Raw genomic sequence first — 27,365 nt, 5'->3', positions numbered from 1 at the left:
TCAAAACCTGCTCTTTAATCTCCCAGAAAAAAAATTCACCCTGAAATTTCCATGCGATCTTTTCTCCTGACACCAATTTGCGTGATCAACAATTTTATATCCCCTCTGAAATGTTGATCAGGGTGAGAATCCCACTCTGGACACCAAATGTCTCCTTGTGCCAGTTTACAACATGAAATCCTCAGGAAGCTCCATGAGGGCCACCTCGGTATCCTCAAAACCCAGCTCAGGGCACGCAGTTGCGTGTTCTGGCCCAAGGTGAATGACGACATTGAAAACTGGAACAGCTTCTGCCACATCTGCCAGACCCATCAGCTGCGGCAGTCCCAGGAACCAATGATCCCACATGAGATCCCAACCAGGCCATGGAAAACACTGGCTGCAGACTTATTCCACCGAGAAGGACATGACTACCTCCTGCTTGCCGATATGTATTCCAAGTTCCCCATGGTTCGAAAACTTCCAACAGGGGCAACTAGAAATGATGAAATCGGTATTCTGCGACTGGTATTTTCAGAGCATGGCATTCCAGAGAATCTTATGAACAACAATGGAGGCCATTTTAGCAACCGAGCCTTTACAAAATTTGCTGAGGACTGGAATTTCAACCTACTTACTTCAAGCCCCCACTACCCTCAATCAAACGGTTTCATAGAACGCCAAGTGCAAACCATAAAGAACACCTTACACAAAACAACACTCTCTGGTGCTGACCCACGCATGGCCCTCCTCATTTTGAGGACGACGCCCATCGACAGCCACCTTGCATCACCTGCGGAGCTGCTGAATCGAAGGAAAATGAAATCCAACCTGCCCATCAAGGTGCCAAATGTAGCACTGAATTGTGATGCAACCCAAGAGGCACTCGAACGTCGGCAAGCATCCCAGAAAGAATACTTTGACTGCCGGGCTGGCCCCGATCTTGGGCCCCTTCAACCTGGCCTACGAGTTCGGATTCTTGATGAGGCTGGGTGATCCCACACTTGGGGGCCAGCAGTTGTGTCCACCACCACTCGCTCTGAGCCCAGATCATATGAAGTCGTCACGGAAACAGGAAACATCCTGAGATGGAATCGCCGCCACATCCGACCTGCTCCACAGACCCAGCGAAAACGGCCAGAGCGCAAGATGTTGCAGAACTCCTTCGGGGATACCAATGCTGACCATGCCACTGTCAAGGGACAACGAGGTGCTGATGAGGAACCACCATCATCCCCACATACCCAAGTGCCTACCACACCATCAACATTCTAAACTCGTTCTGGTCTCAGTCAGACGGGCTGTCAGGCTTGACATTTGATCACTGGTGGTCTTGCTCATATAAATATGTGGGTGGAGAGCCATTCCGAACTGCATTGCATTTCACCCAATTATACTGATGTCTCTCTGTCTCTCTGTGTCTCTGTGTCTCTGTCTCTCTGTCTCTCTGTGTCTCTGTCTCTCTCTCACCCACTGGATGCTTTCTATGAACTGTTTGTTGAAATTATTGTGATTATTATTATTTTTCTTGGAGAAAGGGGGATGTCATATCAGCTGAGGGGGGGGGCGGTGCCTGGAAAAGGAGGCGGAGCAGAGTGAGGAAGGAGAGAAACGGCAATATAGTTGGCCGATGGACGTTACTTTCTGTGCTGTTGCTTAAAGCCTGTTGTCTCCAAAGTAGAGACTCAGATTAATCTTATTACATGGTGGCAGTGGTGCGATGTTGCGGCAGTGAAGCCGTGTGGAGCTTGGGCGGGATACCGTGCCGAGTGACGTTGCGTGCTGTGCTGTTCATTAAACCTGTTGATCTCATTCCTTGAGATCTGGAGTCATCTTATTACAGTGTCCTCATATATGTAAACGTACAATGGTGTCTGAACATGATATGAGTTACACAGGTAAAGATGCTTCATGAGCTTCAAATCACTGGAAAAAACAATGACAAATGTGTCCAAGAGCCGCGTCAGAAAGGTTTTGTCTTCACCAGAAGAAGAACAAGAAGAATAAGAACAACGCAGAGTTCTCTTTGAGCCAGCGTTTGCAACGCGACGCGGCTAAAAATGAATAAACATGTATGAATGCAAGACTTGCTTACTGTTTCATTTTACTTTACTATGGTCTGGAATTTCATCACAATAATGCCACAAATTCTTCAGGAGTGATTGGTCGGGGGTGGATTGGCTCAGTGTGATGTTCATGCTTCGATAACCAGAATGTAACATGGTAGAGCGCGTACCCACCCAGAATGAACAGTTCAACCTTTGTACCTGATATACTAAACAAACGCCTTCACATCCGTATTTCAATCATGGAGCCAGCCTGAGTGAAGGACACAAACACCGTGCAAGGACACCACAGCAGGACCCGTTTATCATGCGCATGTGCAGCCTCCCCCATTACATCATGACGTCATTCAACACAACACTGTCTATCCACTGATTGGCTGAATCTGGATTCGGACCTGAACCAAAATTGTATCAGCTTGCTCGATGTCTGCAAAATACTCAACTCATCCACCAAGTTTTCTCACAACTCGCCCACAATTTAAATATCATGCCATGTATCGTTTTTGGCTTTATCTCTCAATTGTGAAAAATCATTAAAAAAAACATTGCTGTTACCTCATTAACGGTAAAGGTGGCTGGCTTCATATCTTGGGGTCTGAGTTCGAGCCACTGTCCTGCCGTTAACGAACACCAGGTGGGTTGGTTCAGCCTGTCATCCTTCTGAGGTCGGCGAAATGAGAAACAGCTTGGGGCTGGGGCACTGCATCAACGGCACAGCCGGGTTTCCAGAAAATGATGCAACCAGCAGACACAAGCTGGAGACAAAACAACAACTTAAACAATTCCCGTATCCTGATACGGATTCGGATGTTCACCAAAATCCAATCAATTCTTCGTCACCACACACCCAACCTGTCGACCTTTTGAGGTGTTCCGCTCACAGACAGAAAAACAACAACAATAAAAAAACCCCCTCTGTCCACATTCGATGACTGAGGTAAGAAACAACGATTTGTTTATTAAATGAGACAAATAAATAAAGATGATGAAGACTTCGAATTTCCGATTCTTATGGCGCTGAAACCCCTCGTTGTTGAAGGACGAGGGAGGCCGACGTCACGACAATGTCTACGTCATAATAGAGGGAACAGCACGTCATAATGGGGTTCTGTGAACGAACAGTCTCTGAGTGGACATCCGGCCGCGCTGGACGTGTTTTCGTCGGCTAAAAGATTTTCGTTGAAGATTTCCGTGTGGATTTTATTTTTTATCTTCTCAAGATGCGGCTCTTTCGAAAGAAACCCCAACGAAGGTTCGTCACTCGAGTTTTAACGACATTAAGTGTAATTTTATCTCTTCACGTCGAGTGAAGCCCGAATTATACATGTTACTCTTCTTCCTCTCTCTTCGTGTTTTTCCTTGTTCGTCGATCGATCCGTTTGTAACAAACGTCGAGATGTGTAAATCCTCCCTGAAGAAAGTGTGAGTTGTTGATTTGAGAGGAATGTTTTTTTTTCAGGGAAGTAAAGATGAATGAGACTTTGGAGGATGTCCTCCTGAACGAGTCTCTCCGAGTGGACCAGTCCACACCACAAACGAGGACAAAGAATCCTCCTCCCTTCTGGAAACGTCTGAAGTAAATAATTCTCTTTTCCTCTTCTTCACATTTTTAAAAACTTGTTTTTCGATGTAATTTACCTCAGCAAATGGACAAGTAATTGATTTTTAAAATCTGTTTTTCGATGTAATTTACCTCAGCAAATGTACAAGTAATTGATTTTTAAAATCTTTTTCAACCAAGGAACAAGTGCAGCAGACGTGGCAAGAAAGGGAAGGGTTGTGGTGATGTTCCTCGAGACGTGTAAGTAAGAGGAAACATCCTTTGGGAATGTGGTCACGTGAAACGGACTAATAATGGAATTGTTTTTCCTTGTGAAAGGGAGATGGAAGATAACTAACCCTGTGGTGTCTCGATCACATTTTGCTCCTCATCTCCATCACAGGTTATCGGTTTAAGGAATGGGGGATTTCTCTGAGGTACTTGTACCGAGTTGTTTAACCTGGGCTGGAATCCTGATCCGTGTATTTTAAATGGTCATCCTGGAGTTTTACCTGAAGGACGAGGCAGAGTTGTGTGTGCCATTCCACACCGAAGGACATGAAGCTGCAGGACCATCTCCCAACACTGGGGGTGTCGTTGGACATGAAAGATCCCATCGTGTCTCTTGAAAAGAGTCGGCGAGTTATCGCCGGCACGATGAACAAATTACAAATTCCTGCAAGTCAACGAAAGGATTGGTCAACCAGTTCGTGAAAGACTTGGACCACAACCATTTCCACAGGCCATCCTTATAAGTAGGTATGGGTTGCTCGAGTAGTCCAAGAATTAGTCCATATTTGGACATGGCCCCTGGGGTGGGGTCAAAAGGTCAAATGCCGAAAAATGCAATGACACCACATTTTAAAATGAATCTTTATATTTACAATCAACGTTGGGGGACACATGAAAGATGCAATGATTTGTTTTTTTATTATTTGACTCCCAATTCATGCTCCAGGGTGTGGGGACTTCGGATCACATGGATAAAGTACTTAAGATCAGAACCTCTTTTTCAGGGAAAGAAAGATGGATGAGGATCCTGGTTCAGAAGATGTCATTCTGAACCAACCTCCCCACATGGACCAGTCATCACCAGCAACTTTGCCCAAGAAACCCTCCTTTTGGAAACGTCTAAAGTAAATAATTTTCTTTTCCTCTTCTTCACGTTTTTTAACTCGTGTTTTTGGACATATCGACTTCAACAAATGTTCAAGAAATTGACCTTTCATTCTTTTTCAACAAGGAATAAGTGCGGCAGTCATAAGAAGAAGGGGGAGGTTTGCTGCAAGGTTGAACAAAACGTGTAAGTAAGAGAACATATCCCTTCAGAATGTTGTTGTATGAAACGTTGTGGTAATACAAATGGAAACCTTATCGAAGCCAACCCTACCAGTATCTCAGGTCATTTTCCATCTGCTTCGGAGTCGGCTTACATCACGTTCGTCAGCCAATCTTGCTGCTTGTTTGTGTTGCGAGCAAAATTCTCTTCCGTGACGCTGTGTTGGATGCTTTGGTTTTAATCTGTGCTTAAAAGGAATGAAATTAAACATTTTGAATAATTCACTCTGAGATTTCAACATCACCGTAATGCACATTATGAAATGGTGTCAACTTTCTTTTTATAAGAAGATTATTATTTGTCATATCAGATACCATTGGGTGGTGGGAAACAATGCAGATTTACATCGACAAAATTGGGGTCTTCCCCCCATCCTGAACCCCCTCCCCCAGATACGCCACCCAAACAGAAACCATGATTGTCGTACTGTTTGGCAACTTTCAAAATTTGTTTGAGTATTTTATTTTTTTCCTTTTTGAAGAGTGTATATATATATATATATATATATATATATATATATATATATATATATATATATATATATATATATATATATATATATATATATATATATATATATATATATCTGAGCTGCACCTTGGATCTCTTCAAGACTGAGCATTTCCAGTTGTCCAAGGAAATTAAATTGAGAACAGGTTCGCTCAGAAGCAGAAAGCGGTTGTGCAAGAGAGCTGAGAAATGTGTCAATAACCGGTATGTAATTCTCAGCACAAAACCTCTGTGAAGGAGAGTTCTGCTTCAGGCGTGAGATGATCCCAATGGTGTCTCTAAATTTACTTTAGACATGAATCTCATGGATTCAGCCACACATTGTGTTGACACTGCCAAGCATGCACATATTATGTTGTGCCAGATTTCTCTACTCGCTGCCACTCGTACTCATTAAATCACTCATGTTTTAACTCCAAAAAGGTTTTCAGCGACTTCACATTTGCCACTGCAGTGTTCAGATCTCGTTTGAAATCCTGGAGCTTTTGACTCATACCATTGATCCTGTCTGGAATCTCCTTCCAAAAGACTGAATGTAAACACGTTTCCAGCTTACACGTGTGCTCATATACGCCATTTGTCTCACAACGGATGTTGGACATTTCATCCGGGTTGTCAGCAATTTTGGTCAGCACGAATCTGATTTAAGGATAGCCCTGTATGAGTGCTTTCGAGGCAATAGCTCTGCATGAATGGCACGTTGAAGTGAGTCATTTCGCGACACAGACATGACTATCAGCTTATTTGAGCAAATCCATGAGTATTTCATCACAATGTGTGGATGCAGTGAAAACAACAATTTCTCCCCAAGAAAGTCAAAGAAAGTCTCAAAATACAGTAGCTGGACAGCATTCAGCAGCTGCCTTTCCACCCAGGTTGAGTGAGTGCCCTACACAAGGTACTCTGTATATTTAGCCAGGTTGTTCTCCACGACCACCTTGGCTTGGAGGCCATTGTACCTTTGGCTTATAGCTGAAGCATTATCATCCGACTTGCCACAACAATTTTTGAAATCAATCTTGTGCATGTTTAACAATTCCACCAAGCCATAGAAAATGTCTTTTTCGGACTGTTCTTTTGCAAACCTCCATTTTTCAGCACCGTTCCTGAAGACAAGAGAAGCCTTATGCTGATCTGTATCGCTGCTCACACTGCACTCTTCTGCAAGAAAAGAGAGAAAAAGTTCCTGAAATATAGGTTGCATAAGTTTGTGCAGTGAAGAGACGGACAATGCAAGGCATCAAACTTTCTTTGAGTAATATCCGCAATCATCGTAAATGCAAACACGACCCTTTTTTGAAAAATTTTCTGGAAGACCCTGGGCAACTGTCCAGTCTGCCTGTCCTAAATCCGGCCCTGGCCGGCAGATAGTACGCCGGTTTAATGTCCACCTTGAGGATGCACACACATATTGATGAATTGCTTTGTCTGTGAAACACCAGAATGACAGTTTGTGGATGGGCTAACAGTGAAACCCAAGCTAGATGGTTTCGAGGTGCATGTGGGAGCTTGTGACACCAAGCGGAAATAGAAAAGTGTGGTTAAAAAAAAAAACTTTTTGGTGATCGTCACACCCTCTTCACCACGTGATATTTATTGGCTTCATTGTCAACTGTGTTTGAGGATACTTCGTGCTGTTGCAGTCCAGAAGTGTTGTTTTCTGTCTGAATGTAGAAAACACATAAAGAACCAAGGCAGTCTTGGTGATTCTCATGGACCCGACTGCATTTTTAGTTTTACATTGTTTTGCTTGTGATATTGTTGAAAGCACAGCTTCACAAAATCTTCTTTTTTCTGCAGGGAAGTTGCTCATCAAGCGTCCAATGCTTTTGAGGAAGAGAATGTTGTTCCTCAAATGCCAGAAGGATTGTTTGAGGAGGAAAATGTTGAGCCTCAAGTGACCAGTGGATCATTTGAGGAAAAAATTGTTGAACCAATGAAGACCATCGGATCTTTGAAGGAAAAGTCGCTAACTGGTGAGTTTTGAGAATTTTGGTTCCAAGAAAGATAAATCATCTCAGTTACAAGCATTTTACATGTCGGAGGAGCGATCTGAAGGTGGTGGTGTGGTGGGGTTTGGGAAGAATTTTGAAAACGAAAAACTTATATCGTTCGGGGATGCCGGCAATAACTAACCTTCTCTTATTCTAAAGATGTCATGGTTCTTTAACGTCCCACCAGTAATGAATGAGAATCATTCCATCTTGAGCTGTTGCCATAGATGATGCAAATTAACCTTTTCTGAACACAATTCCTCTTTGGGTTTTGGTTCGTGGGGCAATTTGTTTCTGCAACAATCTGTGGAGAGATCTTCAGAATACCTTCTGCTTGTCGTACAACACAAACCTCATCATCACAAACACTCACAGCACACACAAACTAATACATCTGTCCTCACACGTATAGAACACAACAACAAGCATGTCTTGCCAGCCTGGGTCATTCATCGAGGATCCTTGAGTCATTTATCATTTTGGATTTTGAACATGTGAACCAACCTTGGGAAATAAGGTGAAGCGTTGTTTTGGGAGTGGGTCCTTTTGCTTGAAGAAGGACTAATGTCCGATACTCCGATTCCCCTTGCTTTCCATGGCAGTTAACATAGCCCACTTACACATTGTAAGTTGCACATTGTTCAGAATATTCATCGTCATTATTTTTACATCGAAACAAACCTGTTATTTACCTCCACCACCGAAGGTGAAGGAGGTTATTTTTTCACCCCTTTCTGTCTGTTTGTCTGTGTACAGAATATCTCAAAAAGTTGTGAATGGATCCAGGTGAAATTTTGTGGACAGGTTCGGTTTGTGACATGGACAAACTGGTTAGATTTTGGTGAAGATCCGGATCCGGATATGACCTCCAGAATTTCTTATGTGATTCTTCACCATTGAGAGATCGGGCCAAAAACGATATATAACACGATATCTCAAAAAGTTGAGGACGGATTCGGACACAACTTGGTGGACAGGTTGGGTGTGTGATAAGGAAGAATTGATTCGATTTTGGTGAAGATCCAGATCCGGATTCGACTTTAAGAATTTTTTAAGTGATTCATCACCATTGAGATATTTGGGCTCAAAACGATGTATAGCACGATATCTCAAAAAGGTATTGGGCCCGATATGTTTTCGTGGATCAGGCATTGCAGGGTGGAGGTATCCGCTCTACCGAGTGCCCTTCTAGTAAAGTTGTCTCTTTATTAGTGCCCTACTAGTTTCACTGGAGGGGTCTATCGGTTTGCTTTCCGTCTGTCCGTCTGTGCATCCCACCTGTGGTTTTTCAGTTTTTTCCCCATACCCTCAACATATTCAACTGAAACCTGGTGCATGGCATTATTATGATAAGTTACAAAACAAGTTTGAGTTTCAGGGAATTTTGTTTCATTTGTTAAACATTAACAGCAATTACATGACCAGGCTAGCCATTGCTACTACAACAATAATATATCTCACAGAGATGAAGGGGAGGGACAGACACCTGTCTATCCGTACATTGTAGGGAAAAAAATAAAAAGAAAATGCCTTGTAAACTGAGTAGCACTGAATTTCCAAGGAAACACTTTGATGGATGGAGGAAGTCCAGTCTGCGGGTTGGTTTGGAGGCCAGCTTTGATACATGGTCGACTCAGGAGAGGTCATGGTTGATGGTGAGGGTTATGTGCTCCAGATGCTGAACCCTTTCTGGTGGCTGACCATGGTGATAGATATCAGTGGGTTAGCTTGATCCTTCCGGCGCGACAGCGTGAGACATTTTCCAGGATTGAAGGAAATGTTCGATTTATAAGACCAGCATCGATCAATTCCAGATTGGTGGAGTGGCACAACTGCAATCTCTTATTATAGTTGGTGGGCCATGGTCCTGCCCAATACATTTCTCACTTTTTATCACGTGAATGTTTGTTAATGTTCCCACGTTTCTCATTTTTGTGCTTCTCAGATGCAAAATTGAAGGCTTATCTTGATACTCACACACATGTGCTGTTTGAGTACTTTCGATGTCACCATAGTGTGCTCTGTGGGTACGTGCATGAGAAAGTGCCCATTGAGGTATTGAAAAGCTGGCTTGCTGACATGAAAGGTGAGTACCAAAGGCAGACTGTGAAGCTGATGTCAATAGGTTTGGGATATAGTGGGCAATGATCACGTCTGTTCATCAGACAATATTTTCTTTTCATGATATTTAATGTCATCTCAAATGTTACAGCATTTGTTTTTTTCAAATCTTTCTTCATGTCATCTCTGTGTTTCGTCGGTGGGGTCATTCATCAATGTGTGTGCCCTCCCTCGGATGGACATTAAACAGGCGTCCCATCTGTCGGCATTCGGAGGAGGACGTTAAAGACCCCACGCTGTCCTTCGTGGAGAGTGGGCGAGCTATCATGGTTGTATTCTTTTCATTGATATTTTCGTGTCACAATATCCATTTTATGGTGATTTTGCCTCTTCTTTCCAGGATCTTCTCTCAATCATGGTGGAGATGATGAGGATGCTGATCACCTCAAACTTCCATTGTCTTCTCTCAGTCAGAGTGAAGGTGACGAGAGTGTGTTTCCCTCAACTAAACAGAATCTATCATGGTTGTATTCTTTTCATTGATATTTTCGTGTCACAATATCGATTTTATGGTGATTTTGCCTCTTCTTTCCAGGATCTTCTCTCGATCATAGTGGAGATGATGAGGATACTATTCCCCTCAAACTTCCATGGTCTTCTCTCAGTCAGAGTGAAGATGACGAGAGTGCTGTTTCCCTCAACGCAACAGAATCTTCTCAAAATGAGAGTGAATATGAGACTTATTATAGTGAGGAGTTCAAGTTGAATGAGGACGAGCCTGCTGTGGTAAGCAAGACATTGGATTACCTTTATACTGAACAGTAACACCCCAGTTTGCGTCGGGAGGGGTTCCTGAAAAGCGCGACCATTTATTTAAACAAAGTAAACCCTTGAAATTTTTCTCATAAGAATTGATGGATTAAGTGAGGGATGCGTTCCTCACTTCAAGTGTTATATTTCACTTTTTACCTCCTCCACTGAAGGTGAAGGAGACTATGTTTTCACCACTTTCTGTCTGTTTGTCTGTCTGTTTGTTTGTGTGCAGGATATCTCAAAAAGTTGCGGACGGATCCGGATGAAATTTTGTGGACAGTTTGGGTGTGTGACAAAAACGAACTGATTATATTTTGGTGAAGATCTGGATTTGGATTTGGATCCAATAACCATCATATTTTTAAGTGATTCTTCACCATTGAGAGATCAGGCTAAAAACGATATAGAGCAAAATATCTCAAAAAGTTGTGGACGGATTCACACGAAGCTTGGTGGACACCTTGGGTGTGTGACATGGAAGAATTGATTCAATTTTGGTGAAGTTCCGAATCTGGATACGAGATATTTAATTTTTTCAGTGATTCTTCACCATTGAGAGATCGGGCCAAAAAATAGATATAGTATGATATTTCATAAATGTATTGGGCCCAATATGTACTCGTGGACAGGATTGTGTGGTGGAAGTATGCGCTCTACCGAGTATCCTAGTTACCTATGATATTACCATTTTTTGATTATGACAGTTATATTGAAGCACAGTGTAGTACTTATTTCGGTAATTTTGTGATCTCCCTGTTTGTTTCTTTCACGATGTATTCTGGCATCTTTTATCAGCCTTGTTTGTTCTGAAAATGTGAGAGAATAAAAGGTATGGCTTTTGAAAGCGACGTAAGTGTGAGTTGAGGTGACACAAATTCGGTAGTGGGACTGATAACGTGACTCAGTAGTTACAACACTCCCCTGTGAGCTGTCTTGCCTGAGTTTGAATCTCTCGCTGTCTCGCCAGCTATGAATCTCTACCCTGCTATAAACTGTCATCCCAATGCTTGACAGGGAGGGTGAATCGTCAATGTGTGTGCCATCCCTTGGATGGATGTTGGATTAGTCGTCCCATCTGCCGGCATGAGTCGGTGGACGTTAAAGATCCCACGGTCTCCTTCACGAAGAGTAGGCAATCTATCACCGGCACCATGAGCAAATTTCAAATTCCTGCCCTGACTTCCTGAGCTGGTGTGGCGACCTGACCAGCATTGTAGCCTTGTAACTGTTTCGGCAGCACGGACTCTCTGCTAAGCCCAAGAGTATGGTACATGAATATGATGATGATTATTGAGTTAATGTGATGGAATCATTTAAACATGGCTTCATTATTTCTCTTGCATTCCATGAGCACTGTTGTCAAGCTATGTTTGTGCCTGTTTTCAGATCGGGAAATGGGAGATTATCTCCAAAATTGGAGAAGGAGGCTGTGGAGTCGTCTACAAGGCAAAGAATATCAATTCTGGAAAAGAGGTACAACCTTGTGGAATACATACTTCCTGTGTGTTCCTTTCACTTTCTCGGATCTTGAGCAGCTCTTGGGATAGCTACACAGAACACAGGAGAAAACACAGCCAGCAGTTTCGAGGGGCATGACAGAGGGACACATGGAAGAAGAATGAGAGCAAAGCGATGGGGAGATTCTCCTTCATCTGAATTTGTCTCCCTTGTTTCTGTTTCGATGAAAGATGCTTTTTCTTTTGACTTGTCAGCCCCACATCATTCCTGTGGAAGATTACATCATTGATGTGATTACATTGGAGAAATAATGTGTCATTTGTGACAGATGATGGCGATGTGTCAGAAATCTCAGTAAAAATAATGGGGAAAACCCCTTGAGGCAAAGGTGAGGGGCTTCTTCATTCCTATCATTGTTCTGCCTCCACTGACGAAGTTTCCGGAGGCATTATGTTTTCGTGTTGTCTGTAGGTCCTTACATCCTACATTCTAATTATCTCTGCCACCGAAGGTGAAGAAGCTTATGTTCTCACCCATCTCTGTCTGTTTTTCTGTTTGTCTGTGTGCAGGATATCTCAATAATTTGTGGACGGATCCGGATGAAATTTGGAGGGCAGTTTGGGTGTGTGACAAGGACAAACTGATTAGATTTTGATGAAGATCAGGATCTGGATCCGACGGCGAATTTTTAAAGTTATTCTTCACCAATGAGAGATCAGGCCAAAAATGATATGCAGCGTGATATCTCAAAAAGTTGTTGACAGATTTGGATGAAACTTTGTGGACACATTGGGTGTGTGACAAGGAAGAATTGATTCAATTTTGGTGAAGATACGAATCCGGATCTGGATCCGAGAATTATTGAATTATTGAAAGTGATTCTTCACTGTTCAAAGATCGGGCCAAAAACAATATAGAGCACGGTATTTTAAAAATGTATTGGGCCCGATATGTTCTCATGGATCAGGCATTATGTGGCGGAGGTATGCGCTCCATTGAGTGCCCTTCTAGTTTTCTCTGTTTTCTCTGCGATTGCTTATCCGATTGACACAAAATTTTCACCAGAGGTGCGACTACTCAACCAGAATGTTTTAATGATAATTATGATGTCATCGGTCATGTGGTGTGGCAGTCATGTTGGGAAAAAAGGAGAGTTGAGACCTCTGTATCTCTGAAACCGCTCCATGGAAAAAAATGAAACGTAGCGCATATCAAGTACTCCCCATGGGAAATATGTGGGATATTTTGATGATGTCATAGGTGGCATTTTTGTGACATCATAACTGCATGCATCGAATGCTTCATCCGTCTGAAATCCATCGAACAAAACGATCAGTCTGAAAATCTTCTCCAGAACGGCTGAACAGATCGAGGCAAAACTTTACAGGCATCATCAACGATCCATGAGGAAAAAAAGTTATCTTCCTATGATGTCATAGGTCACATGGTTTGGCAGCTATGATCTTTTTTTTAAAGAATACACCTTTGAAAATCCTCTCCAGATTGGCTTGACAGAACGAGGAGAAACTTCACCCACATCTTCCCCAAGCTTTTGGGATTCCAAACTGTTCACGAAAAATTAATAGGTCACATGGTTTGGCAGCCATATTGTATTGAACGAAAATCTTTAACAAATTCTTTCTCTTGAACGACTTCATCAATCGGCATGAAACTTCACAATTTTGATATCATCATCATGGGGAATATTTGTTTTCAGTTTCAACCTGATTGGACGCATGGTCTGGCAGGCAGACCTTTTTTATATTTTGCATCTGGGTTCAGGGATTTAAATCAAACTTGGAACAAGTATCATGTATAATGATGGAATCATGTGGGCAGAGGCAAATCTGGCTAAGTGGAAGAGTGCCGTTCTATATTTTTCTTCCACTTTCAATTCCTGCCACTCAACCACATTCACCGGTGGTTTGTACATGTAATAATCTATCTTTTCTCCTTTTGATCCTCCATGGATGTAAAGTTCCTTTCTGTCATTTTGCTCCTCTAAAGACTTCTGTATAAATGGACACAATCATTGTATATCACGATTCACCGATATCATATATTTTCCTCACTTTCCCGCATTGAAACCAAGATTTTAAAATGTGACATCTTGTCATCTCTTTCAGGTTGTTGTGAAGAAAGCAAAATATGTGGCCGGTCTCCTTGGAGTAAGTTTGTGTGAATGTGGAGATAATGGTGTTTTAACTGCTGAACCAATACAGTTTAATTTACCTCTGAAGTGTCCTGGTAGATATTTTATCTCTGACATATTTAATGCCGATTGGCCCTTGAGGCTGAGTCTGTCTGTGTGGGTTACAATCTTTTCGTTTGAGCTATGAGGGGTATGATAACCTTCGTACATCTCCATGAATTTGTTCAATTTCCTCCTTTTCTTTGTAGCTCTTGTATGAAGCAAAGAAGATGAAGTCACTTCATCACAAAAACATTCGTAAGTTTGGCTTTCACTCAAATGTCTCGCAGTATGAACAAAACAAGTTACAAATCGCTTCTGTGGCATGAATTTCTCACTTATCAGTCAACATTTCACTTTTCACAAAACCAATGTTCAAATTTGCAAAAACACCCTTTTGGATCCGTCTATTCATCCTTTGTCACAAATTGCTGGTGCCGCTTAAGCAGCTTCCTCAGCAAGGGTTATACTGGATGGTTTGCCTTTGCCTTCCCAGCAGTAGTTGGAGCAGGAATTTGTAATTTGGCCAGGCTGCTGGTGATAGCTTGGAAAATGTGGGGTCTTTAATGTCCACCAACTAATTCAGGCAGATGGAATGCCAGCTTAACATCCCTCCAAAGGTCGGCACACACATTGAATCAACCTGCCTGTGAAACACCAGGATGACAGTTTAAAACGGGGCGGAGTTTCCAACCCAGGCGAGACAGCTTTGAGCAAGTCTGCATACATCTGTGGCTCTAGGCTACCCTGTCAGCCCCCTTTTGGGTTCCATCTTTTTTAAAAGAAATATCGCTCGCACTCTATCACATCATGCATCGGAGTGGTGACCTGTCCAGTATTGTACCGTCCCCACCACCACCACCAGCACCACCACCATCACCACCACCACCACCACCACCACCACCACCACCACCACCCACCTCTGATCCAGCCTTAGCATCCCCATGCGTCTGAAGACGCAAAAGGAGTGGTTCTCCCTTATCATGCCATCTGTGAACAAAATTGAAAAGTATTTGTCATAAAGTGTCTATCCTCACAATTCCTCTCTCAGAGATACTTGAATAATGAGTTTTAGAGAATAAATGTACTGCTATGAATTATACCGCCCGCTCAGCGTGCGAACAGCTGCTTTAGCCAATGACGGCCGTCTCGCCCACCGGATGGACAATTCAGTCGCGACTTTCCGGAACAACGCCGAAAACCAGTCACGGGTGTGCTCCAATGCGCACACCACGGCCATGTCAATGTGCTACCCGCGTGCGACAGGGTCAATCGCCGAATTAATCGATATACCAAAGTATTCGCGCGGGCAGCCTACCGAGAGACCTTACCTCAGCGAGGCCTGCTCGGACACGAACCGCTAAAGCGGTTCGTTCCATTCTGGGATAACCGAGCGGTTTATTATCGCGAGACCTCGCTGGACCCAATTCTTTTATCGGCTATTAAAAAGCCCACTATTATTCCGAGAGCAAGGACAGCAGTTCAATTGGGGAAAAGACACGACGAACGAGTTAACATTCACACAAGGACATTTATTTACAATGCACACGTAAACAGGGATAAGCAGTCATGCAATGAATGGGGGAAGGGGACAAGACACAAGCAAGGTAAAAGCACGACAACCGTCTATGGTTATTATTCACAAGCACTAACACAGTTCTACTTGCGGGACATGGCGTCACAACATTCACACAATTAAAAGCAAAGAAAGACCCCCTCAAAGGCAAGGGAGTCAGACTGGACCCGTAGTCCTTTATGTCCAAGGAGACGAAGTTGTCCAAGGGAGTTGACCGAAGGGACTCCCAGAGGCCACCGCAGGTTACCTCCACATTCGTGGTGACTTGGTTGGGCGACCCTCGATGGACCCTCTCAAGCTCCTCACCGACTACAGGGACTCCAGGCTCGAACGTGGCTGTCCACAACTCCACGCTCCGAGACCTCCACCGACTGACTGCTCCACCCAGACCGAGACCTCCACCGACCGACCAACAACCAACTCCAGAGAGAGACTGTGAATGCTCCGTGCACCCTTTTTATTCCCCCTGCCTTCTCGCCCCGCCCTTCTTCCAGCTCCCGTGGGAAGCCTCCAGAAGGAGGGCGCGTTTTACCTCCAACGCCCTGGCTCCTCCCTTCACGGGGCGCAAAGGGCAGAAGAAATAGTTGCGGTAGCCCTCAATGGGAATGTGGCCCAGGGACATTTATCGCCCAAAAACAGGCCCCCACCCTACATCACCTTTGACCCCTGGTTCAATCCGCCCTTCCCCCGTCGCGAAGCGTGGGAAAGCAGGAGGGAAAACCCCATGCGTGCTGGAACCCCTTCTTCTTTCCCCATGGCAGAGATGGTTTTTGATGCAGAGAGGGTTGTAGCGTTGTTGTGTAGAAGGTGATTGGTGGTATGGTTGGTGGTTGAGGTGGTCGTGGTTGTTGTAATGGTGGTGTGGTTGGCGTTGTGTGGTGGGCGTGAGGGTGGTGTGGTTGGGCGCTTGTAAAAAAAGGTGGTTGGTGGTGTGGTTGGTCCAAAATAACGATAGCAAAGAATAACGGCAAACTCACAGATCACAGCCCTGTTCACACGAAAAATTCCATTCAGACCACGGTGGGGAAATCTATTTGAACACACACTAAGCGATAGAACTGATCTTGGGGATATCCTTTATGGTGCTCTGCGAATTTCCACAGCCGTAACAGTACATTTTGAGATTGAAATGTAATTATATTTACTTCATTGTTGGTCTTTGGGGTTCAGTCGGATGTTGCATAGGAACCCCATTTGAGCTGTTGAGTCCAGGTGCAGTTCCTATTGTCAGACTGGTTCTTCAATGATAGGAGGTTAATGGATGCAAGAGGAGGACACTTGAAGGAAGATTGAGTGGAGGGAAGGGGGAAGAGGACACAGAGGTTGAACAAGCTGAGAAGAAAGTTTTTAGTGAGGATGGAAAGGGTCGTTGTTTTGTATCCAGCATGTGGCTGCTGGCTGCATCATTTTCTCGAAGCGTGGCTGTGCCACTGATGCAGTGTTCCTGTTACCAGTAAGCTGGTGGTACTCATCTTGCCACCCTCGGAAGAATGACAGGCTGAGTCAACCCACCTGGTGCGATTTCAAAGTCAAGAACCGAAGAACTTAAGCCAGCCATCTTCACCGTTAAACCAACACCAGGCTCCATGGGAATAGGGATGATGATTGACCTTCTGATAAAGGGACGAGAAGCTGGTGTGAGAGGAAGAGGTTAAATGGGGAGGCCGAATCAGCTGACCCTGAGTGCAGGATATTAAAATCACCAAACTGGAACACAAAACGCAGGATAGTGAACCCATGATATGAACGCGTGGTAATGAACACAACAAAAGTGTTCAACAAGCGATAGCAACAAACAAATGTGGAACGGTTCACGTAGCTTTGGAAGCGAACCACTTGAAATGGAGAAGAAAAGCTGCTGCCCGAAACCGGATCCTCTTATCAACATGATGAACATGCAAATTTTGTGTGACCCTTCAAATGACAAGTAGTCGACAGGTGAGGGTCAATATACCACAACAGGTGATGGTCAATGTGTTCCTTTCACCATTCATTATCATGTCTGCAAATATTTCGGTAACACCCACCACTCATAATATTCCACAGAATCCAGGAGTTCCGTTGTTGATTATCGGCTCTTTGTGTTTCACTTTCAATTGCTTTTGTGTACAATAATCAATAATGAGACCACTACACACTGTCAATCAAATGTACTCAGACAACTCCATCGGAGCAGTGTGTTCACAGAATGTAGTCGTCTTATCGCAATAATTCTCATCAGTTTGCCTGAACCTAAGTCTACTCCATACAACTGGGATTCATACATACACTGCCCATGTAACTAACACCCATGCTGATTTTATCGATTTACTTATGATTGGTGGGTGTTGCCCAAATATTTCCAGACATGATCAAGAATGGTGAAAGGACCACATTGACCCTCACCTGTTGTGGTATATTGACCCTCACCTGTTGACTTGTCATTTGAAGGATCACACAAAATTTGCATATTCATCAATGTTTTTTAAAGGTGTATCACTTTGGGTGAGTTTCGAACATCATCTTAACTTGTGCTCCACTATCTTGTTTCCCTACAGTGAAGTTGATTCGCGTCCATATAAATCCGGAAGTTCGCCGAGTGGTCCTCATTCTGGAGTATGTGGATGGAGGTGAGTTTTCTGACATCAGTTTGCTGAAAATCTGTTGTTTTTATCCATCAAGTCGACTTTTACTTGAGCAGCTAAATAATGTAGTCATTAGTTAACATGAATTATGGTGTCCTAATTGTTGGGACCTTTTATACTCAGTGTCAGGCTCATGCTTGACTGTGTATATTTCTTTCAAGAACTAAAAGAGCAGAAAAGATGGCATTAACAGCTTTGGTTTTACATTGTCATGTTCACCATCTGATGTCCCTGTCAGCAGTACGCTGTATTGAGCTCAACCATGAATGTTGATCCAAATCAGAAAGTAAATAATATATGTTTTGAAGTTGAGGCTTGTTGCTCTGATAAATGTAACATATCTTTCAGTTCTGACAAATCTCAGTCTCATCCTGTCACTCTGGCAGGATTGTTAACAACAACCCACTGAACGATTTCCATGGTCAGAAACAGGAAGTGCTTCAGTCTCTTGTCTTTATAGGCCTCACTGACAGCCATAATGTGGATCGTATATCAAAGCTGTCTTCCAAACTGAGCTGCAGACTTCATCATTCGAAATAATTCCTTAAACTCATCGTCTATAAGCTGTTTCTGTATCGTTCAATGCAGACGTATTGAGAGCTTTATGTTCCACAGAATCCAGGAGATCCGTTTTTGATTCTGCAACCTCTCTCCGAGGTGATGAGATGGCAGCACCACAAACTGATCTGGATTCTGTGGAATATAAAGCTCAACATTATCAGCATATCACGTGATCTGGCTGAAACAAAGGCCAGCTCCTCTCACATCGGATATGAGTTGATTCCTTCAATTTATGTGGCCTGTCAAGGGAACGCAGAGTCTTGGAAGAGTGAGGATAACACCGTATTTACAGTCGGACCATCGGTGGACATAAACAAGAAAATGACTGAACAGGAAGAGAAAAAATAGCAGAGGACGGGATGTTGTTCTGCACACATGGAGCAACATGTCAAACGTTCCATATTTGCTGCCTTGCAGTTGAGCTCCTCCTGTCCCCTCACCCCTCTGCCCCAGTGCCGGATTAAGCCTCGGCTGGCCCTCAGGCACATTTTGAAATTTTAGAGAATGGCCTGAAAATTTTTAATTAGATCTCAGGCTCATGGAAATGGACCCCAGACAAAAGATTAACCGATTCAAGAACAAAATATTTAATACAAAAGAAGACAAATATTTCATGTGAAAAGAATTTTTGGTCAGAATTTTTGGATGGCCCTAAGGCACATGCCTTGTCTGCCTAATAGTTAATCCAGCACTGCTCTGCCCATCTCCCTTTCCTCATTACAGACAGTTCAAGTGACACCCTCGTGGTTAAACTCAAAGTCTACTCTTTCCACACACTTGCACTCCTTTGTTCCTCTTTTCTTCCATTTGTCAAACTTCCCTCCAGAAACTGTTCAAAGTACAGTAGCTTCAAGAAAAATCGTTCAGATTGTGAAAAAAGTGTGAAAATTGGCATACATGTCCATTTTTATCTGTTCTTTCATGCAAGAGCAGGGCACACCTTTTCAGAATACATTTACGGCCGCCATCTTGAATTTCAAAATGGCCACCACCAAAAATAATATTTTACAATATCTCGGTCACCAAGAGACCGAGCAAAATGAATAAAGAGTCTAATCCAATGTTTTCACACACACACCGAATCCAATAAACACACTTAAATGCTCTATTGTCAGTCTTTCTGCTTTAAAATGATATATACACTGTCCCAAGTATAGTTCATCTGGTCGAGAAACAGTTCTGACTTCAATCTATCTGATAACATGTTCCTGCACAATGGCAAAGTTCAGTGCACAGGAGTGATGCACAGAAACATTTGCATGGTGGTGTGCATGCCTTTTTGCAGCAGCATTTGATCAGCTCTGTGCAGGATTTGGCCACCTTGGCAAGTGCTGTCCAGAAAGGTATCTACTGTTTGATGGCATTCTTCGTCCATCCCCAGTCGCATGGGCTTGGTAACTGCTGCTTATATATCAGCGCTTGGCCCCAGATGTGTCCTGCCTGGTATGTCGATCTCTTGATATGTTCCGTGAGGGCTGCCTTTGTGGGGGGTATGCGATCTATTTGTCTTCCTTTCGCGAACAGAAGCTTCCTTGCCTGATTCACCTCGGTGCATTCACTGGTTCTATCACAAAGATGTATGACGAACCTTTCCAGTTGACACACATTCTCATGTCAGTGCAATGTTATCACTGTATCAAATGTCCTGAAAAAAGGGGGAAAAAATGTTAGTCCACCACCATTACAATTTACAACATATATTTCTGCTTATACACATCTATACATGCATACATCTCATTATTTTCAGACAGCAACTGATTTTTAGGACATCAATTGCAATACAGATCATATTCAAGCATGCAAAGAGTGATAGTGATTGACCCACACACAGGGACGTTCTCTGGAACGCATGGATCGACTGACAGCTGGAACGACCATGGACCATAGTTTCAGAGGGAATGACAGACAGACTCTAAGAATTATATCACCTTTCAAAACATTATATTGAAAATTAAATTGGATAAAGCCATTTCTACACGCTCATAGCATTTGGATATCAAACGTCGAGCAAACACTTTTAAGTATTTAGTTGTTTATGAAAGGGTCTCATTTCGATTTTAAAGCAGAAAGACTGAAAATGGAGCATTATAAGTGTGTTTATTGGATTCCTTTTGTGTGGAAACATTGGATTAGACTCTTTATTCAAGTGTTGAGGCCTCTTGGAGACCAAGATATTGTAAAAATAGTTTTCGGTGGCGACCATTTTGAAATTCAAAATGGCGGCTGTAATTCTCATCTGAACATGTGTGTCCTGCTCTTATATGACAGAGCATATAAAAGTAGTCATGTGTACCAGTTTTCACACTTTTTCACATTTTGAACGATTCTGGTGAAATGTTGACTTAATCTACTGTACTATCAATCACATTCTCTCCCCCCCCCCCCACCACCCAAAAACTTCAAGCATGCGGTGTGCCACCATCTCACATCATCCTCGATAACTTCCTCCAGAATTTTTCTTTCCCCTTGCTCTTCTATGACCTTCAATTTTGCAAACAAATTTTATCTTTACCCTTTTGTGCTTATTGAACAATAAAACATCCAAATCTTCAAAAACAAAATAACTTTTCCTCTGGTTGTGTTTTCTGATAAGTTAAAAATCTCATTGCCTTGCTCTTGTGTGTTACTGTTTGATGTGTCCAGCTACACTCGAAAATCAAGTTGCTTTGTGGAAAACGTTCACAGAAAGACAGGCGTGGCAGATCATGGAGCAGGTGAGCTGAAAGAGCTCTCAGCATCAGTCTCATGTTTATGATGTGTTTTGAAATGACTTGAACAAATATAATTGAACTCAAAATTGTAAAATCTAAACAATTACAATCTGTCTCCATGTTTTAATGTTTTATCTCTTCCTTCCAGCTGGCTTCTGCTTTTGCGTATATGCATAGCAAGAACATTGTGCACAGGGACATAAAGGTAACCAACTACACCAGCACAGAACATGAATCCTTCTGTTAATAACACTGCAGTGAAAACCATTTTTATGCAGCACAGCAAGGAGGGAATGGGGGTTGGAAGGGGGGGGAGAGGGGTGGTGGCCAAGAAAGTACAAAATTCATATTGTTGGGTAATGATTCACAAAGGTGGCGGTGGATGGGGGTGTGGGGGGAGGTGCCGATTACGCACCGATCCTTTTTGTGTTTGTTGCACAATTAATGAAACCCACACCATAACTCGAAAGGAAGATAAAATTAAATATCCATTCCAGCTCGGTTGCAGTCTGTGGAAAACAGAACCACCCATTGTTGGTATGTGTTCAATTTTTTTATATCTCTATTCATGTCGACGTTGTGAAGATGTTGTTGCACATTTTCTCCTTGAAGGCTGCCCGTTTCTCCGATACTCATTGCTCTGTTGGTTTATCCCAATCTATGGCACTTCTCTCCTCGTACTCTCAAAATTTGCCTCCTGACGTCTCATTCTACAATATCAATCTCCTCTTACAGAATACACTTGCACACACCTTGTTTTTGGGGGGTTTTTTGTATACCTTGTCGAGGCTCGTATGAGAGCTAACACACAACATACAGCAAAGGGGGCATGAGACAAGAGGGGCAGGAGTGGGAAGGAAAAAACAGTGGGGCACAGTGACATTCGGAGGCAGTTCGACAGAGTAAAAATATTATCTCACTCCTCTCTGCGCATGTGCGATTTGGAATGAATTCTGAGCAAAAATATGGTAAAACAGCAGACTTGTCTCTCGATTCATGTTCCAATTCATGTCTAAAATATATCACTTGATTTACATCAGCTGTTCCTCGAAGATAAGTGGATAAGATGGATGGATGGACAGACAGACATGAACCAATTGCTCAACCCTGCTCTTCACTTTGTGTGTGTGGGGTAGCTACTCTTCCATCCCAAATCTCTATCCACACATAACCCTCTACATTAATTCCCTCCTTCACATTAAATAAACTCCGGACATTGTTGAAGAACTTTTTATTTATTTATTTTAAACTTTTCTTTGAATGGAATTTGTTTTTTTCCTGCCTGTCTTTTACATTCAAATTTGCATCTTTATTTGAACACATTTTATCATGAAAGGTTTGATGTTTTTTTAACATGTTGATTTCTGTTTATTCTCCAGCTTTCAAACGTGCTTTACAGCAGTGGGCTTGTGAAGGTCATCGACTTTGGCATTTCTCAATGTTTCATTCACGGTGAAAAGATTTACGGCCGCTCTGGCACATCTCGCTATATGGCGCCAGAGATCTCAGAGAATGGCTTCGAAGGTCCCCCGATCGATGTGTGGGCTCTTGGTGTCCTGTTTATGACATTATTCGTTGGACATAAATTTGATGGACGGAATATCGTGAAAGTGAGTTTTGCTTATAATGGTGTCATGATCATGAATGTGGTGTGAATGTGATGCTGATGCTGAGGTGTGTTAAGTATTGAATGAAGGGAGTGTTGAGGGTTTATTGAGTGATAGTTGTGTTGAGTGTGTATTTAGTTGAAGGATATGTTTTGTTGTAAAATATCTGATGGTTTGATGTTGGGTTGTTGTTGGTTGGCTTGTTCAGCACATGCCATTATGGATGCGTCGGTCATGGAGATGCTTTTGATGTTAAGATCTGTTAGTTTGATGAGTCGAGGTTCTGCTGGATATTCCTGCTTGGAGGCATGATATGTTTTCTTCCACACTGTGGAATGAAACAAATGATTGGTTCATCCTTCAGTTATATTCTCTTTTGTAATTATTGTTTGAACTAATTTTCTTTTTTTAATGTTTAATTTCACCATAACGCACTGGAAATTTGGACAATATTTTGGCTATGTTTCATTTTGTCTGCCAATTATTTGAGCTTTCATAAATCCATTTAACTAGTAGTAGGCGTCCACCACTATTCTTGACCATGCTGTGGAACGTCAGCCGAGGCCCTTGTGCGGATGACATGAAAACAGAATTTACTGATAGTTTCAGTCAACACAAAGTTCAGGATAATATTTTCATTCTCATTTTCTTCAATTTTGTCGATTGTGCCACACCCATGGGCGTCGGCAGGGAGGCGCAAGGGGGGGAGGCATTTGGCCCTCCCCTGGAAAATCAAAAATTTGAAAAAATTACATGGAAAATACAAAATGAATAAAATAACATAAACATTTCTCAACACTTCATTCAGTTAGAGCAGGTTACTACTCTTGGAACAGGAATTGGAGCCATCGGAGATCTCTTCTGAAATTGTCAATGACCCTGTTCATTAGCTCGGTCTTTTGGCTGTTCACTTTGTCGCGGTGGACACTCAGCATGCAGAGGCCGGACAGACGTTTTCACTCATCGTTGATCTTAACCAGGTCTTCACCCTGCGCAGTGTGCTGAAGGACCTTTCCACTGTACATGATGTTGCAGGCAGAGTCAGTGCGATGAGGATAGCCTTGTGCACAGGAGGGAACAGAGTGGTCTCTTCACCAGCTCGATCATACCCAGAGAGTTGTCATCCAGTGGCTTATGCTTCTGCACGTCATACCACGCTAGAGCTTCTTCTGCAAGGTTGTCAATGCCATACATTTCCTTGACAGATGAAACGATGTGCTTGAATTCATCCCTTTCTGTTTGCTGCATTTCTCTCAGATGTAGTGCGAAAATGTGAAAATATGGCATGTTACTTTCATCAAAGCGACTTTCCAGAGACTGGATCAAGGAATCCATGTACGGGACATAGATGGTGCAGCGATAGTACTCCTCAATGGAGCCTCCTACATTCGGCCGGTGGACCTGGCGTGCGCATCGCCGAGGCATAGTCAAGTCTATGCCAAGTTCTTCTGCCAAGGTTTTCACCTCAGGGATGACATCTTCTGAGAACACACGGTCTGCACCATCCCGGTGAGCTCGGAAAGCCTTCATCAACAGGTCAATGTGATCTCGGACTCCCAACATGTCCATGTCGACTGCCTACAGCTGTTGGGTCACTGGCTCCAACATCGCTGAGTACTTCACAATGATCTTCAGAGAGATGAGGAACACTGTGGTTCCTGCAGCACACCTCAGCTGATACGCCGTCTGACGCATACTCTGTGACTCATGCTGGTTTGCCTCCAGTTGCTCCAGTTGTGCATAGATATCACAAAAGTTGTCTGAAAAGATGCGGATGCTTTTGTACTTTGCGCTCCATCTGGTTTCACACAACAAAGGTATATTTGGAACCAGTCTCCTGTGCTTGGGACTGTCACGGAAGAATTTAATGATAGATTTCACAGTTCCAGTCGTATTCCTCACATCTGCGACAGAATTCAGATCATGAACCACCAAATTCAGTCGATGTGAAGAGCAGTGCACGAAAACAGCTTTGGGATAGGTGTTCCTGATACGGGCCTGTACACCATTGTCTTTTCCTGCCATGGTTGAGCATCCATCGAAGCCTTGGCCGTGGAGCTTGTCAACGTTAAGACCAATTTTTTTTGCTTGGTCGCTGATAGTATCTGCAATTGTTGCAGCGTCCACCCTCTCCAGTGGAATGAATCAAAGGAATTCCTCACGTATGGTGGCTGAGTCATTCCGTTGTTCCTGCAGCACAACAAATCGTACTCCAATGGACAGTTGCTCGGTGCCTGATATGTCAGCAGTTTCATCTGCAATGATAGAGAATCCATTTGATTCATTTGCAGCTTTCACAATATTGTCTCTTACGACTTCTTCGGAGAGAACTATCAGCTCGTTCTGTACACAAACTGATGTGTATCTCGCATTTTTGCTTGCGCCCTCCATGTGATCCTTCAGGACCGTGTCCCCTGCTTCTATCCTGAATCGCAGTAGGTCACAGAGGTTTCCCGATGTACTCTCCTTCCCCCTCAATGCAATGTCATGGCTGCAGCAGAACAGAATGCTGGATAGTATGGGGAACAGTTTCTCTCGGTTTTGAGTGACTGCTTTGTTGACTGCTCGGTCCATCTGGCTCACGATGGTCAACTCTGGCCTTTGCACGGTGCTGAGGAAATTGTTGGTATCTTGCAGTGCGCCTTTATGCCAGGAGGAAAGCATGTGCTTCCTCTCGCACTCATTGAAGTCTTTTTATTTAACAAAAGGAGTCACGATGAACGCACCCATTTGACCTCGGTGCACTGGTTGAGGGAACAGCACACAGTATTTGCACAGAGCACCTTTCAAGTGACTTGAGTAGGCCAGCCATGGAGAATATTGGTTTATCCACGTGTGGCGGAAACAGCGGGAGCCCTGTGAATCGTTCTGATAGCTGTAATCAGTTGGTGGGACGTATGTGTTCATCAGAAGGTCATATCTTCGATTATTGGTCAAATGTTCTGTGGTTTTGACGTATGATCCAATGTCCAGATGATGAGGCAAGTCATTGGCCACTTTCGCAAGTGGTGTTTGGGGTGGCATCTGATTGGTTGCTGTGAGTAACTGCTCGTGATGTCCCCCTCTGCGCTGCTCTGCTGGTTCAACATGCGTCTCTGATGTACACGGGGTGTCTTGATTGTTGTCAGAGTCATCAGACTTACGTTTTTTAAAGAACCTCCTGATATCCATTTCACATTCCTGAAAAATAAGAAAAATGAAGTTAACATAGCAACACAAATTTAATACACTGGTCTTCCCCAGACTATAACAATCAAATCAAGAGCATTTCATTTGATTATTTTGTATAAAATCCAATGAAGAAAATTAGCATGAGTTTTGTTACTGAAATAAAATAAATAGCCGCAACACAGAAGAAATGAACGAAAAAACACTATCTTCCACACCAAATATCATGACATTCAATCAATCGTGTGTCTTCTACCTGAAGAATTGTTAACATTTTGTTCTGTTATTTACAGTAATCTGAGCAAAAAGATGTCTTCACACTTCACACGGCGATCTCAGGATAACATTGCCCCCCCCCCTGCATTTTTTTCTGCGGACGCCCATGGCCACACTGGCAGCAATCATACCACACTGCTTACACGTCGCATGTGACAGAGATTAGAGATGGTGCAAGCCTCATTTTCTCGAGCTTGGGCTGAGATAAACTCTCAAACAAATACAACCCAAGCTTGTGTTTCTTCCTGGTAAATCATTTCCCATGAATTCATGGAAAATTGAGGGGAATTAATTTGGGATTCTGGCCTTTTCCTGGTTTTGTTCATTCCGGGCTCAATCTTTGGCTTCAAACCATCTCTAGGTGGTAAGTGTGGTGTGCTCGCACTTGTGCAATATGCTCTGTGCACCTCCTTTCCCAACACCAAGGAAAGACTCATCAACTTGTATTTTATGGCCTTCAAAGTTATCCCATAACCAAGTTGATGAAATCGGATATTGTGGGTGCAATGGTAAAAGCTAACTTCATACAAAGTGACATGATAATTGGATGGAAAATTCGGCCGGCATTCCAAAAAGTCCGTTTCCTGATGGCATGGGCTACAGGGTGTTTCATGTGTCAGGAATAAATGGCCTCGACCTCCCTTTCCTCGACCTTCGGTCAACAAACCGACAAAGACTTAACATCCATTCATTGAGTTGAGAAGGTTTGTTTTTCAGCTTCGGACAAACTTTTGTGTTGTACACTATCACTTATTTGAGGAATGAAATGTATTTTATTGGTTTCGAGTCAGGTCATGGTTATTTCATCAGTGAGTGCTTGTTTTAAATATGCTTCTTACCTTCACCACCAAAGGTCGAAGGAGGTTATGTTTTCAACCCTGTCTGTGACAT

General features: G+C 43.1%; 2 long non-coding RNA genes across 2 annotated transcripts; both read left to right on the top strand.

The window, feature by feature from the left end:
- The first annotated feature begins 3,183 nt into the window (after nt 1–3,183).
- On the top strand, nt 3,184–3,851 carry LOC147021430 (uncharacterized). The gene is made up of 3 exons (XR_015061366.1): nt 3,184–3,297; nt 3,505–3,621; nt 3,787–3,851. It is a non-coding gene; the product is annotated as an uncharacterized LOC147021430 (long non-coding RNA).
- Nucleotides 3,852–4,618: 767 nt separating this feature from the next.
- On the top strand, nt 4,619–7,403 carry LOC147021429 (uncharacterized). Its single transcript, XR_015061365.1, has 3 exons — nt 4,619–4,721; nt 4,829–4,888; nt 7,235–7,403. It is a non-coding gene; the product is annotated as an uncharacterized LOC147021429 (long non-coding RNA).
- The last annotated feature ends 19,962 nt before the right edge of the window (nt 7,404–27,365 follow it).

Source organism: Eptatretus burgeri, chromosome 8 (genome assembly GCF_056783735.1).
Source record: "Eptatretus burgeri isolate ZD-2024b chromosome 8, Ebu_testis_v1, whole genome shotgun sequence".
NCBI lineage: Eukaryota > Metazoa > Chordata > Myxini > Myxiniformes > Myxinidae > Eptatretus > Eptatretus burgeri.
Note: the sequence above shows the minus strand (reverse complement) of the source record. Positions and strands in the feature narration are given on the sequence as shown.